General features: G+C 33.8%; 1 long non-coding RNA gene across 1 annotated transcript; it reads left to right on the top strand.

Annotated features, from left to right (window-relative positions):
- The first annotated feature begins 7,092 nt into the window (after positions 1–7,092).
- Positions 7,093–11,878, top strand: LOC137926350 (uncharacterized). Its single transcript, XR_011107703.1, has 3 exons — positions 7,093–7,131; positions 9,525–9,619; positions 11,759–11,878. It is a non-coding gene; the product is annotated as an uncharacterized lncRNA (long non-coding RNA).
- The last annotated feature ends 3,279 nt before the right edge of the window (positions 11,879–15,157 follow it).

Here is a 15,157-nt window from a genome sequence, read left to right as displayed (position 1 = left end):
AAATTGATGATGATCCAACGTGATGCACTGTATCACTGTGATACAGCAGGTACATCACAATCATCAACATATTGAAATTCAATACTGGTGCAGATGCTGTGTTTCATATTGTCACAGATGGCGAAGCATGTATCAGTTATGTTTCCAAAATCACGAGATTATTTTCACTGGCGGTGCTTCCTTGAAAAGAAACCTACTGAAAGAAACGAGCCTTTTTTTGAAAAAGTACCTTCAGGGGTCTGAATGTAAACATATGACGAATATCATATAGATATGTATTATATACTTTGCGTACGTTAGTTGTTAAATGTTGTTAATGTTCACTAAGGAAGCTAATTATTTTCAAGCACTCTTTATAAAACTATATTTCTCCAAGAGCAACTGTTGAATTTCTCTCCGGCTTTTCCGAGCACAACTGCCTGCCGAGCTGGCTGCTTCCTGTAGGAGCAACAATGTCAACTGACTGTTATATGTTGATTGACGATTTGGAAGTGCTTGTAATAGCCTATTCACAGGTTCAAGCTCAAGGAGGACCCCTCGTGCTCCTGTGAACCGGGCGTGGGCCAGACCGTGGTCCACCTTGTGGCCCACTGTCCGGCGTTCGGAAGACTGCGCGCAGATTCCGAATGCCGGATGGGCAAAAAGATAGAGGAAAGGAGTATCTCGGCCATCATGCAAGACGAAGGGGAGAGAGAGTGCTTCCTCAGCTACTGCAGGAAGGTGGTAATAAATGCAATAGGTAAAAATAAAACAAACACTAAAATATAGAAATAAAAGGAATATAGTAGTACCAAAAATAGTGCAATAAATAGTATAATATAAGATGATAATTACAAAGAAAATACGTGTTAAATATTTGAACAATAAATCTAATGTTGCAAAGTAAAATAGTAAGGAAACCTAGAAAGAAGTGGTTGAGGATGGATGTATGGCTAATGGAATGAAAGAGAAAGACTGGGAAAATTGTAGAATGAAAGAAACAGTACGACAGATAAGATGATACATGAAAGAGAAGAATGATAATAATAAAAAATATGAATAAATTACTAGAAATAAAAAGTCCCTGTCCCACACGAGATAGGGGAACGAGAGGTCCCCAACAGCGGGGACCATAAAAAAAAAGCCTATTCGGATAAAGAATGTTTTGATTTCAATTACTAAAATTCATACGAAAACGTTTGAATGATTTATATTAGTTGTAAATAGTAACACTAGATAGAGCTAATCACCAAAAGCTAACAAGTCTAACATAACTGTGTTTCTGACAGCAACAAGAATGTAATAACTAATTATATCGTCTTAACTGTCATTACAAAAATTATATTACATTGCGAGATAGTATCATCCTGAGGAACTATCCCCTAATTATTTTTAATTTTACTTAAATCTATTGAAATAAATGATTGTTATTTATTATTACATGATAACATAACGAATGTGTTGGAAAAACATTGCAGTTTGTATTGCAAATTATTGTCACCGTGGATATTTCTACTTTCATGCGTGTCATCTATGATTGCATTTTACTTGACCTCCACGTCCTCTGTAGCGTTAAGTTCAAGAATTATTGATTATTCATCATCATGAAGGCTTTCACACTGAAACATCGACGTGCCATGGGAAGGGCGGTCCGGGATTTTTCCAAACCAATAAGGAGATGTATAGATATACGAAAATAATATATTTTCGTATGTCTATACATCTATAGATATTAGAAACTTCATATAATATATATTAAGTAGTACAAAGAACTGAAAGAGTAGTGAGAAGTTAATTTTGCTCATTAGTCAATTCAAAATAATAAACAATTATCCATATTCTAACGTTCAAAATATATATTCTTTTTTTTTTTTAAATTCAAAGTTATTTTAAAAATTAATTTGTTTTAATATTTTCATTTCCCGGATTCTCCGCTCCATCACAACAGCTTAAGGAAAAGTTCCTGCACATTTTATTAGTAAATTAAAGACTTTATTTATTTAAATTGAACTGTTGTGTTTAGCAGGGATGGCCAATAAGCATAAAAGCTTAAATTTCGAAGGCATTTTTCTAAATTTAAAAACCGAAAATTTGATTTCGGTTTTTAAATTAAAAAAAACAAACGTATATAACAAAAAAATAAACGTATTTAAAAAAACAATTATTTTTAATTATAATTTTTATTTATTGAAAACTAACAAGAGCAGTGGTGGACCAGCGGTAGACGACGTCGCGGGTTCGATTCCCGAAACACAATATTACAAAATTCCTAATTTTTGTATTAATTGTATAGAATTGCTTACAAACAAGCTTCCTGATTATGGGCAGCACAGTCTGCAGTGGGCGTTTATATAATATTATTATATCATTTTAATGTGTAATAAAATGATTCAATAAAGTATGATGTTTTTGGCGTGGAAATATTTAGACAAATAATCAAAAATAATTCTTCAGAGCTGCATGTGGCTTGCGAGCAGGCTGACTCCTGGTATATACGTGACATTTTGTTTGATTTTTATTGCTATCATATAAGGAGAGACTTTTCTATAAAGCTTGCATAAGGTCTGTATTCTTCTCAAGCGTAGTCTTCGCCTAAGTTCACCACAACGGCTTTACCCGGATCACTATCGGTGCGTAGTGGTATTAACGTAACGTTCCACTATGAACGATCTTCATAATGGCCTCAACTTCCCAATGTCTGGACCATTCTTTTACGCTTGCTTTCGAATCCCTCACAGCAAACACTATGCTCATTTCCTCCTCCTATCCTAAGAGCGCCTTTTTTAATCCCATCTCAGGGTTCCCACTCATCACACCTCATCCATCGCAGCAGCAGCATTTAGAGAACTGTAAACGTAGACCTCACAACAACAACTCCACCCATAACACATTGCACTTAAACATGAGAACAACGTAGACAAGACATTTAGCACACAGTATATAACCCGCTTGCCTAATGGAAGGAACGAGTGCTTCGACAAGGGGAATATTTTTCCGAGCGTTTCGCTGGCCTGTCGTGTACTTTGCCAAGTGCAGCTAGACGCGGTACTGATCCTGATGTTTACAGGGCACGAGGAATTCTCAGATTGATTAAATGGATAAATGGAAGATGGATTAAAACTGTGATACTGTAATAGAAATGGATAACAGAAGTGTTTGAGGATGTACGAAAGGAAAGGAATGATTGAGAAAGGGAGATGGAATTGTAGAGTGATAGAAGGAGAAAATAAAGATATTGTGTACTATGGAAGACGAGAACGAAAATAAAAATTCAAGTGAAAAAAAAATATTAAGAAATACAAAACCCTGTTCCCAATTAAATAGGGGGTGAAAGGTGAGGTCCCTAATAGCGGATGCCTCCAACTCCATTGGTTTAAGCTCAAGGAGAGTCCGTCGTGCTTCTGTAAAGCGGAGTTGGACCGTGCTGCACCTGGTCACCGGCTGTCCAGCATTCGGAAGATATAAAATTGAATGTGAGCATAAAATAGAGAAGGAAATAGCCAGTGAAAGCATTGTCTCCCTTTTGGGCGACAATGAGTGTCGTCCATCATTTCTGAAGTACTGCAGAAAAACAATAGAATAGGTAATTGAGAGAAATAAAATAAAAAGGTCGGGTAAAAACTAAGAAGTGTAAAGATATTTAAGAATAAATAAAAAAGTACTAAAGATGAATAATAACAAATTAGTTGTAGAATATAATAAATTGTAAGAAAAGTCAAAACACAAAACTAGGAAACAGTAATGTGATAAATAATCTGTGATACTTTGGAAATGGAGAAGAAGGGTGAAGGTGATGCTTGAATGCGAATAATGCTTATGGAGTGAAAGATTTTATAATGGATGAGAGACAGAAATAGCTTGATAGATATTGTAAAGGGAGAAAGAAGACAAATTTTAGTAAAAACCAGTTAAACCCACTTTACCTTAAAACCTATTACCCGAATTTGTAAAGTTTCTGTTCCTTACCAGACAAGGGAAACTAAAAAATAAATAAACCGCTTCCCTTTCGGTGTCAGCGGATCCTGCCTCCATTTAGACCAGAGTCCCCAAACTTTTTTGTGTCGTAGACTCCTTGCCATGTTTTTCCGTGTTGGGTAGACTCCCTACTTACCTGATATTGATTTCCTGTAAATTTCTAACTGTAGTGAAGTTTAGTGTTAAAAACTCAAAGTAAAAACATATGTTAATTTATACATTTATTAGGTTTTTACAAGGTCAAAATGTATTGTGGCCACAAAGCGAATACCAACATCCTACAACTTACACAATTTTATAAATATTTTTTACTTCATAGGTACTTTTATAAATAATGTAAATGTTTTGATATTATAAGGTAGTACGATGTAAGTACATAGGTACTATCACTATATGTGTTGAGATCCACTATCGTGGACTCCCATTTTCATTTCGTGGACCCCCAAATTTTTTTCGCATACGTAAACCCCTTGCAGGTTGTCATAGACCCCTAGGGGTCGATATAGACCACTTTGGGAATCACTGGTCTAGACGGACAGCGTGGGCAATTCCTGTATAAAGTCATGTACTTTCGTACGAATGCCTTCTTTCAACTGCCGAAATGGGTTTAATTTCATTTTGTTAAATTCGTGTACACTTCAGTTGCCCGAACTCAGTTCCAACGAAGCTGCAGCAGCAGCAGTATTACAAACAATAGATAAAATATATGCGAGTGATTTGGTTAATTGTTGTCATCAGTGATATAAGATCTAAGCCGTTAATATAACGCCGTAAATAACACGAAGCGCACTGTACAACAAAAATGTATCATCGCATCTAGGAAACTACGAATTCAATCAGCGCTTAATCATTTCAACATGAACTTGTGTGCTTGCGTTCTAGGCAGGCCGGAGTAATAAAGTTCCATTTTTAAAATTTCCAAAATTCATTTATGTTCATGGACTCTCCAGCGTTGTCTGATTATACAGTATTGGAAATAGATGTAAAATCTTTAAAAGAGGTTGTACCGCTCATTTGTTAATTAATATAGTACAGTATACCCTTACCAGAAATTAAAGGTTTCAATAAATAATTAGTAACGTAATATTACAAGAAAAAATAGTTTTTAAAAATTCTGATAACTAAATTTTAAAATTAACTATTGTTTATTATCTGTCTTTGTAGATTTTATACTACCGAAGGTTTTTGAATTGAAATAGAAAAACAAACTAACGTAAAATATTTCAGATTGATCATTATATACACGGTGATAGGAATGGTAGTAAACGATTTCAGAGGCTGAATGTTTGCCAGCAGTAAATATCAAACGACTGCACTTGTAGTTTATTCCAATCGCCTTGTATACATTTATGATCAACATCAACCCTGCTGCTTGACATTTGCAGTTCCTACAGGTTGTACTGTACAAGGCGCAGAAGGTGCCTAGCCTTAATTTATTTTGCAGAGATACTTGGTTATCACTTGCAACATGTTCAGTATAACTACCGCTTCGCTTTGCTCGTAGGGTGGTGAGTGACACTGTTAATAGAAACAAAACATTATAGATAAGTAGGTACCTAATAAACTGAACATAAAATAACTAGTCAATTAATAATAGGAGAAATAGAATAAGAAAAGTGTAGTAATGTATTAAGAAAACACAACCCAAAGAAAACTGTGATAAAAAAATAAAGAATAAATAAAAAACATGTACCTAGCCACCTAAGAGTAATAAGATGATGGAAGGAAGGCGATGAAAGCAAGAAGGAATGAAACAACAAAATGAAAGATATTGTGATGGAAATAAGGTAAGAATAAAAGAAATTGAGAAATATGACAGTGAGTGAAGAATAAAGATGAAAAATTTGAAAAATTTAGAACAAAGACCTTGATCTCAACTAATTAGGGGTACGAGAGGCCTCCAATAGCGTGGGTCAAAAAAAAAAAAGAAAAAAAAACTACCGTTCGGATATCATTACCGCTAGGAGTAATGATGGAAGAAAAATCCTAATATGATTGGGATTCGGCTACCCCTATTCTATATGAGCAGATCTTGTAGTCGAGACGCACTTGCTTTCGAATGACTGCGTTTAGGTATTAGTAATTATTTATTACATTTCTTTTGGTAAGCATTTATGTTTATTGTTGTTTGTTTAATTATATTTATAAAATGGCCCACTATTTATATTCAGCATTTTTACTATTACGTTTTCTGTCATAGTATTTACCTTTAGGCGCCAAACATAGGGAAGGCCTACGCCTACCAAAAGATATTTATAAGGGATATACTATAGTAGCCACGCTTGGCAGGCGGGTTGGCGATCGCAGTGTGGTATTATGGTACGCAGAAGACGCTGTTACCCATCCTTTGGTAACTTTTTTATGAGCAGTTAAATTGCTCACAAAAAAGTTTCAACAAGATGAAGACATATTATCATTAAACTGTGAAACTTGGTTTGTTGTTTTTTAACATAGTTTATATTATAATTTTTATATAAAATTTAGTTCATTTTTTTTAATATAGAAAATTGATACCATTATGTTTTCGGCCGGCTCTTCTCAACAGATAAACATTCCGAGCCGGTGGTAGCTTATTACTTACATATATTTAAAAGTACGTGTAAATGCTAACAAGAATAAATATATTATGAATTTTACTAGGAACAGATGATAGCAGGGTCGTCAAAGTTCGAGGTCACTATATGGCAAACGCAGCATTAAGACATTTTACCACAAGGTCCTCAAAAGGCGCTACAAATGAGGCGATCTATGTCAAGCAGATGTCCTACCTTTCTCAAACCAACTGTTTGTCTGCCTAAAAAATCATATTTTGTTATCAAAAATCAATAAACACCATGAAATAACATTATAATTATTTTCGTCATGGCCTTGTATGTTTAATTCATTTTAATTTCAATTATAAAAATGTAGATTATATATAACCTCAACAACGCGTAAATATACAGACAGCGTGTACGGCCGCCATATTTATTTGTCAAATTTGCCGCGTAAATTTGTAACATGTTGAAAGTAACAATTTTAGTCGCATTACTGTTTGTGTGTATGTAAATAATTTTGATTTTCTTGCCTAATAAATAAAGACATTTTTATATTATTTTTGCTTTTAACGTCTTTTTAATATAACTTGACAATTTTAATTTTTTTTAGCTGTAATGGCGAAACAGCAATTCCGTAGAGGTATGTCTTTGTGCAAAAGATAGTAATTTATTAAATAAATTATTAAATTTATTTCTTTATTACAATCATTCGAGTCACCGCACTTCCACTGCTGGACATAGCGCCCACAATTTTCCAATAAGACTTTGGAAGCATCTTGCGCTTAGAATTTTAAAACGATATTAGTAAGATAACCTGTGCATAAAAGCTATAAAAGCTAGAAAGGCTATTAGCGTCCAGCACCAACTGCATAAGTGTGATAGCTTTTAAGGGGTGTATATATCCAAAAGTTAAAGTCAGCAATAATATTTAAAGCTTGTAACATTTTTCCAATCATGCCTATATAACGTGATCACTATGAAATATGTCACAATGATTTGTTTCACCGATTGTATTAAAAAACCAACGTTTGGTAAGTTTAAATATAGCTATACGAATTATGATAACGCATTTTATATTTATATTATTTATTATTTCTGCAACCATTCATTTACATATAAGGTGTACAATACATCAATAACGGTAAATATTTATTATCTATTTTATATAGCATTATTATCTATATCTAATTACCATGTAATTGTGATGTGGCTTTATCAAATACTTTTTGGCGAGGCAGTAAAAATTGTAAAGTTAGTTAAGATGAAATAACCCGGGCGGAAAAAAGAAAGTGATAAGTGTAGAAGTGAAAATAGCTACATTGTGGAATACGATTAAAGTACGGCGAGCAAGTGAACATGGAAGGTCTTAGTGAACTAGAAACTTCGCAAGTCTGTTCAGTAAAACCAGAGGTTAGCAAACCATAGGCACGTTGCAATATAAAGGCTTTTCGCTACATAATTAGTCTAAACCAGTGATTCCCAAAGTGGTCTACATCGACCCCTAGGGGTCTATGACAACCTGCAAGGGGTCTACGTAAGCGAAAAAGAATTTGGGGGTCCATGAAATTAAAATGGGGTCTACAGACTGGACATCATTAGTCGAGGAGATTTAAGATTAACTCTTACAAAATTGACGCCAAATGTTGATAATTTATTATTAAAGCATCAGGTTCATCCTTTTCACTAAAAATATTGACTTGTTGCTTATGTTATTTTATTTATAGTTTATTTTATGTTTATTTAATGTTACGTATATTTTACATAACAGATACAAAATTTTATTTTGAGTAGTTTTAATTTAAATTCAATTAATAAATGTATAAATTAACATGTGTTTTTACTTTAAGTTTTTAACACTAAACTTCACTACAGTTAGAAATTTACAGGAAATCAATATCAGGTAAGTAGGGGTCTACCCAATACGGAAAAACATGGCAAGGGGTCTACGACACAAAAAAGTTTGGGGAACTCTGGTCTATACCATTGAACTTGAACCTCCGTCCAATCGTCCAATTTCTTCATAATTGCCGACAGTCATCAGAATAATCGTTTTGTTGACAGTCAATTAACTTCTAATAACTGCTATAATACAACTCACACATGTGTGAAAATAGCCATGTAACTTTGACGTTAAGTGTAGTAACAGCGTTCCATATGGAATAAGTAAATCGCTACTTAAAACAACAGTCTTTTAATTAATTTAGGGTAGAGAATCTCTTTGTATGTCTCATCATCATTATATCATACCGCTACGGTGATTATATTCTATTGGTGCAGGACGCTGTTAGCCTTTCTGGCTTTTACAACTTCTTTCGACTCAGTACTCGTGGATCCGAAATCGTCCCCAGCCGTATTATGTTGACTGACAGATTTCTTCTCGGTTTTCGGAGAAAGTCTGTGCTGCCCGAGTTAAGTGACTTTCTTCGACTATGTCGTCGGTTCTACCAGTTAATTCTAGTAGGGGCTATCCCGGGGGGAGGGGGAGGGGAGCTATCTACCTGTCACGAGAATCTTTCGGGTCCAAAGGCCAGCGACGTGTCCCATCTGCTGCCACTTCACGGCCACCACCAAGAAAGTCACACACAAGGTGACAAGACACGTCCGAACAAGAGGGCGCACCGAATAGCAACTACCAGGAGGTAGTTGCAAGAAGAACGAAGACATTAAGAAGAACATCGACGCCGACGCGAACTCCAACACCACCATCGAAGGAGAAAAGCAGCAGCAGCAACACAGCAAGTCTCTCGTAGCGCACCGAAGCGCCGGGAGGCGGCGACTAGTATGAAGCAGTAGGCGGAAAATTTTTATTAGCCCTGAGTTCGACGAAGTTGTAAGAGCCCCACAAGGCTAACAACAAGTGCAACATCCAGAATACAGAGCTGCCACTTTTAGCAATTCTTCGAGCAACATCAGTGATCTTAGTTCTTGCAGATCTCCTCATTTCTCTACGCCCATGGGTCTCTAATCAGAAAAATCAATATTTATCAGGGAATAACTGTAAACAATATTATATATTGATGCTTCATTTTTCAGCTACAGTTCACGTCTGTAACCCCGAGGTATGCGTCCGCTATGGTCAGTGCGAGTCCTTCAAACAGGATTGTTGCTGTGATGTTCCGGAGGATTACGTGAGCCGAGTTTATTTTAAATAAAAAAAAATCTTAATTGATAGTTTCCCATAAATCAACGTCAAGTCCTATGTTGGCAAAACTTATAACATTGTTCAAACACCTGCGATACATATTTCACAGTGGACTTGTATTATAATTGTAAGTACATAGTATTAAACTAAAGTATTGGGGAATGTTCAAAATCATGTCATAGAGCAATAAACTGTATGTTCAAATACTTGCAGTTTACATAAGACCAAAATAAAAAAAGGTAAAGTTATGTAGTCATATTCTTAGGGATCTACGCATTTATTCATTTATTCAAAGCGGCATATTTTTCCCAGCTTTTGTAATTATTTAACATACAATGGTAATATCTATTTTGGAAGAGGATAGATACTTACCGACATATCTAGACATCATTGTAGCATCTTATATATATATATATATATATATACTCTAATAATTCTATATATGCTTAATGAAAGTGAAGTAAAAAATGACAGTTACTAAAATTTAAAAAAAAAAAAACTTTCTTTTTATAATCATATGTTATTGTGTAGGGTCATGCTATTATTAGAAATAGTGTTAAACGTACACCTTTAAGACATCTACTAATATTCCGTGCCCTTTGTTTACAATCTTTTTAGAATATAGAGTTACAATTTGCCAAGCATTAAATAAATTTCAAAAACCAGGTGTTCATTTAAGAATGAGTTATTGATGTTGGTAAGAAAATCCAAATCTCTATGTATTTTCAAAAGGCTAGTACATTTCCACTGCTATACTAACATTTTACTTCTATACTTCTCTTCTTGAGCAGTGGTAGAGGACGGAGACTAACGACCGTTGGTGGCGGATTCAATTCCCGGGATATTATAAAATTCATACTATGTGCATTAGTTCTATAGGATTGCCACTGGTTACAAACAGGTTTCCAGAGGATGTAGTCGTCTGCGTACAATAATACCATACTGCGATCGTCAACCCATGCGTAACATAATTAATATATATATAGAAATAAAATAAATAAAGTAGTACCAAAAACAGTGCAATAAACAGTATAATATATTATGATTATTATAAAGAAAATATGTGTTAAATGTTTGAACAATAAATGTAATGTTGCAAAATAAAATATTAAGGAAACCTAGAATGTAGTGGTTGAGGATGGATGTATGGCTAATGGAATGAAAGAGAAAGACTGGGAAAATTGTAGAATGAAAGAAACAGTACGACAGATAATATGATATATGAAAGAGAAGAATGATAATAATAAAAAATATGAATAAATTACTAGAAATAAAAAGTCCCTGTCCCACACGAGATAGGGGAACGAGAGGTCCCCAATAGCGGAGACCATAAAAAAACATAATTAATATAAAACATAACATGCGATTATGGTATATCCCCCATAGATATCTTTGGGTAAGATATATGCTTTGCACATAGATGCCCACTTCTATTGGCAGAAACGAGGACGAAGACGATGATATAGTGTATATATCTCTAAAATGTATTTTAACTGTGTATTTTATGTATTACAGTAATCATTCTCAATATGACATATGTATTATAAGTATCCTTGCATTTTCAAATTACTATCATTTAAAGATCGCTTTCTTTATTTTCTTTTTATTATCATGTACATCTAATTGTTAACTAGTTACTTTCATAGTCATTCCACAATAAGCACTAATACAGTCTACAAAAATAAACAAAATTAAATATTTGTATAGGAACAAAGAAAGAAAGGGGACATATGTAAGGAATGTGAATAAAATTGTAAAGTTTGAAAGAGGACAAAGTGTAAATATTTCAAAATTCTAAAAAAAAATTATACTCAAAAAAACTAGCCCTCAAAAAAAATCAAAATTCTAAATATATTTATAGTAGGCTGTCAATACGTGTACCACTATATCTAACTTCAATACACATATTTTGTGTTCTTGTGTAAATAATTTCAATATATATGATTTTTGTAAAAAAAAAAACATTCATCTGCGTATTTAATTGCGGTTCGCAAAAAGTTTCTAATTTCGAAAAATGGCCCGCACTGTCAAGGAACTTGGTCATCCCTGGCTTATTGTATAACAAATATGTTATTGAAAAACTTTCTTAAAAAAAAACTTTATTTAAATAATTTTTTTTTTACAGAAGAAGTCTCGCAGGTCAGTTGTGGAGTCACATTTACCATCCACTTATCCCACTCTGGTGTAGAAGAGATGCAGCACCATCACGCGATAGTCAAAAAAATAAATGAAATACTACTACCTACATTTATTTTTATTTATTTTACATCACCTATATTTAAAAGTTCTCAAACTGGGATAAGAAGAGTAATATTAAGTTGTGAAAATTTACTTTGAACTGTCTAACTAGACGGGCCTAATACAATGTCTGAGGTTCTTCATCACAGCCTATAGATGCCCACTACAAGGCAAAAACCTCCCCAATGATATTTACAGGAGATATAAACCACTACACTATATATTTTAGACTCCATGAATTAGTAATCTCAAGGGCGCTGGAACTAAGACATTATTTTTTTTTTTTTAGCCCGATCGCTCTCACACGGTTTTTAGTTATCATTGTCGTGATTTTTGCTTTAACACGTTCACTGCGGGCCCAATTTTGAAGAACTATCAGCTGGTGCGGCTGAGGTCGAATCAGCCTCAAGCTGAACTTCCTAGTAGTGCGGTTGAGGCCTTTTCTGCCTCATGTTTCGGTTGAATGTAAACAGCCGCCGCACTAGAGAGAAAACACGAGTTTTACGCGCCGCACCAGTGCAAAGTCTACCATGAAGCTGAATCGGCCTCAAGCCGCAGTGAACGTGTTAAGACACCCACTGTAATCCATAGGCATTCTTTGAAGATATCTATGTGGTTCTATACCATAATCGCTAAGCAGGTGGGTTGGCGATCACAGTGTGGTATTATGGTACGCAGAGGCTGCCCATCCTCTAGATTCTTATTTATGTGCAATGGCAATACTATATTATTAACGTACAGTGTGAATTAAAAGGCTCGTGTTTTTTATGAATAATTAGTTCGAAATATATAATTATCAATTTTCTTTCTTAAATTTGAAGTTTCTACTTAATTTTCTATTTTCTGATCCATATGAACCTTTTAAAAATTATCAGGAAATTTATAAGAAATTAATGAATAAAATAAGTAAAGTCGTTTTCAAGTTATGGCGTCACAAAGGGAAATTGACATTATTCTATATAAAAGAGATATACACTTATATACTAACTTATCACGATATATTTGAAACAATAATTCTTAAAGATGTGAATTGGTAGGAATATTGCTTTCATTGAATAAAAGTCTGCTACCCTATTGGGGTTGAGGAAGCGTCCGTTAAAGAACTACATATTTTCAAACAATATCTCTTGAGTAAGAAAAGGACCAATATTTAGCCACTTCCGCACATGTAGTGGTAGTCGTGCAACAAAGTGCACCGCCCGCCAGCCCGCTCATAATTGCGTAAGCGGCAAACAATGCGAATCACATAACCGCCACTGCCAAATTACTCAACACGTGTTTCACCCCTCCACGGGGCATCTTCAGTAGTTGTGTTACACAGATTAGTACCAAACGCAGAGAATAGAAAACAGAGAGAATCTCTTGACCTTGAAAATAAGACAATATTTTTTAAACTTACCACGAATGGATTAAAAGAAGTTACATCAAAGGCAGTGCAGGCCATGTGAAATGAGCGGAGAACAGTTAGTTATTATATTTTGATGAATGTCACTAGTAAAAAAATGCGACGTGTATTAAATTCAAATTTAGAATAACAACGAGCTCATTATATCTTTTTCTAGACTCCGTGAAATTTTATAACTTCTTTTTAGGCAACTGCAAATAATTTATAACTTCTTTTTATCCTAGTAATGACAAGGGAGTTATAAAAGCGTACACAGCTTTTTTGTATATGTATGTTAGCAGCATTTCTGTGACATATATATACAATAAAAAAGTTAAGCGGATTCGAGACGTGATCGCTTAACATGGGCCTCGTAAATAAGATTAATTTCGCACTGAAAGCAATGGAGAGGGCTATGCTTGGAGTTTCGCAATAAAAACTGAGAAAATCGTCGAAGAATTGCTCGTCGTCGGCATTGAGCTGGGCTCATCGTTTGTGGCCGTTGAGGCTGAAAGAATCTCAAGTGGCGACCATAAGTGAACCAACAGCGCAAAACCGATCATTTTGGCGATCATTAATAATGTTTATTTGTTTTTGTTTTAAGAATTTTTTTTCTTATTTTTCTTTTATATATGTATATGCACTCTCACACTCGAATGTTAAACCTGAGTTAAAACTGAGGGTTTTTTGTGTGTTATCTGAGAGAGCACTATCCCAAGATTCATAGGAGTTCGTTGACTTTGACATGACAACATGGTCTTTTTAACCCATGTAATTAATTGTTTGATTAAAAGTTTCCAAGCTTTCTACATCCTCCAGCTCTGTTGGACTATAAATATTAAATTGAAACCTCAACAACTAAAGTACAAATAAACAAATAAATTTAAAAATAAATCATAAAATTACTTAAGAAATTTTTATTCATTTTCACCGATTTAATGTTGCTGGACACGTTTCTCAACGCAGCTATCGAAGAAACCTTTTTCATGTTATCAAAAATTAATAAACGCAAGTGTGAAATAGCATTAAAATAATTTTAGTTACGTTTTTAAATATTAATGGAAAATACCAGATTTAAAAGAAATGTCAACCATGTATATATAACGTTTGCGGCGGCCATTTTTACAATCTGTCAAATTTCCCGCTTAAATCTGCTACATGATTAAGATCTGTTTTATATTTTCTATACTTTTAGTGTGTACGTAACGTATTTTAATAGATTTAAATATATACAAAATACATTATCTATAGATATTTACTAATTAATATTTGTTTTTTATTTTAGCTATCTTGGCGGGAAACGAATTCAAAAGAGGTGAGTGTTTATGTAGCGTGTATTGTTTAAATTGTATTATACTGTGTTATTGGATATGGGTTTAAAAGCTTTAAAGGGGTATTAAATAACTAATTTGTTTTATATTTATATATGCTATACCATATTCCAAATTCAAATGTTTCAAAAATAAAAAATAACATAAAGATAACATAGTGCGAAAAAGCGTTTTCTCTTTTAGATAAGTATATATTAAAATTAATTATTATTTACTATCTTTCCTGACTTTGTACTACCAAAAGTTATTGGTTGGTTAGTCAGAAAAAAAAAAACTTTACACTTATAAAAATATTAAAACTTTTTTGCTGTCTAATGAGGTATATATGGACACCTTTAAAACATTAACATCGATAACCAAACACCATTTATAAAAAAACTAGTTTGTTTAAGGTTCTTTTTAGATCAAAGCCTAGATTTACTTTAAGTCGAGGGAGATCATAATAGGAGGTGGAGAAGGTCAATTTGAATTTCATTTTTCTCTATTTGGACTCTTCTGAATTCAAAACTGAATCTAAAGCGTAGATATTAATGATCCACATATGACCATATATGAGGATATCTGCAAAAGA

The sequence above is a fragment of the Battus philenor genome, unplaced genomic scaffold (assembly GCF_028537555.1).
Source record: "Battus philenor isolate CCGP_79_NKW_IND1 unplaced genomic scaffold, ilBatPhil1.0.hap1 SCAF_29, whole genome shotgun sequence".
In the NCBI taxonomy this organism is placed as follows: domain Eukaryota; kingdom Metazoa; phylum Arthropoda; class Insecta; order Lepidoptera; family Papilionidae; genus Battus; species Battus philenor.
Note: the sequence above shows the minus strand (reverse complement) of the source record. Positions and strands in the feature narration are given on the sequence as shown.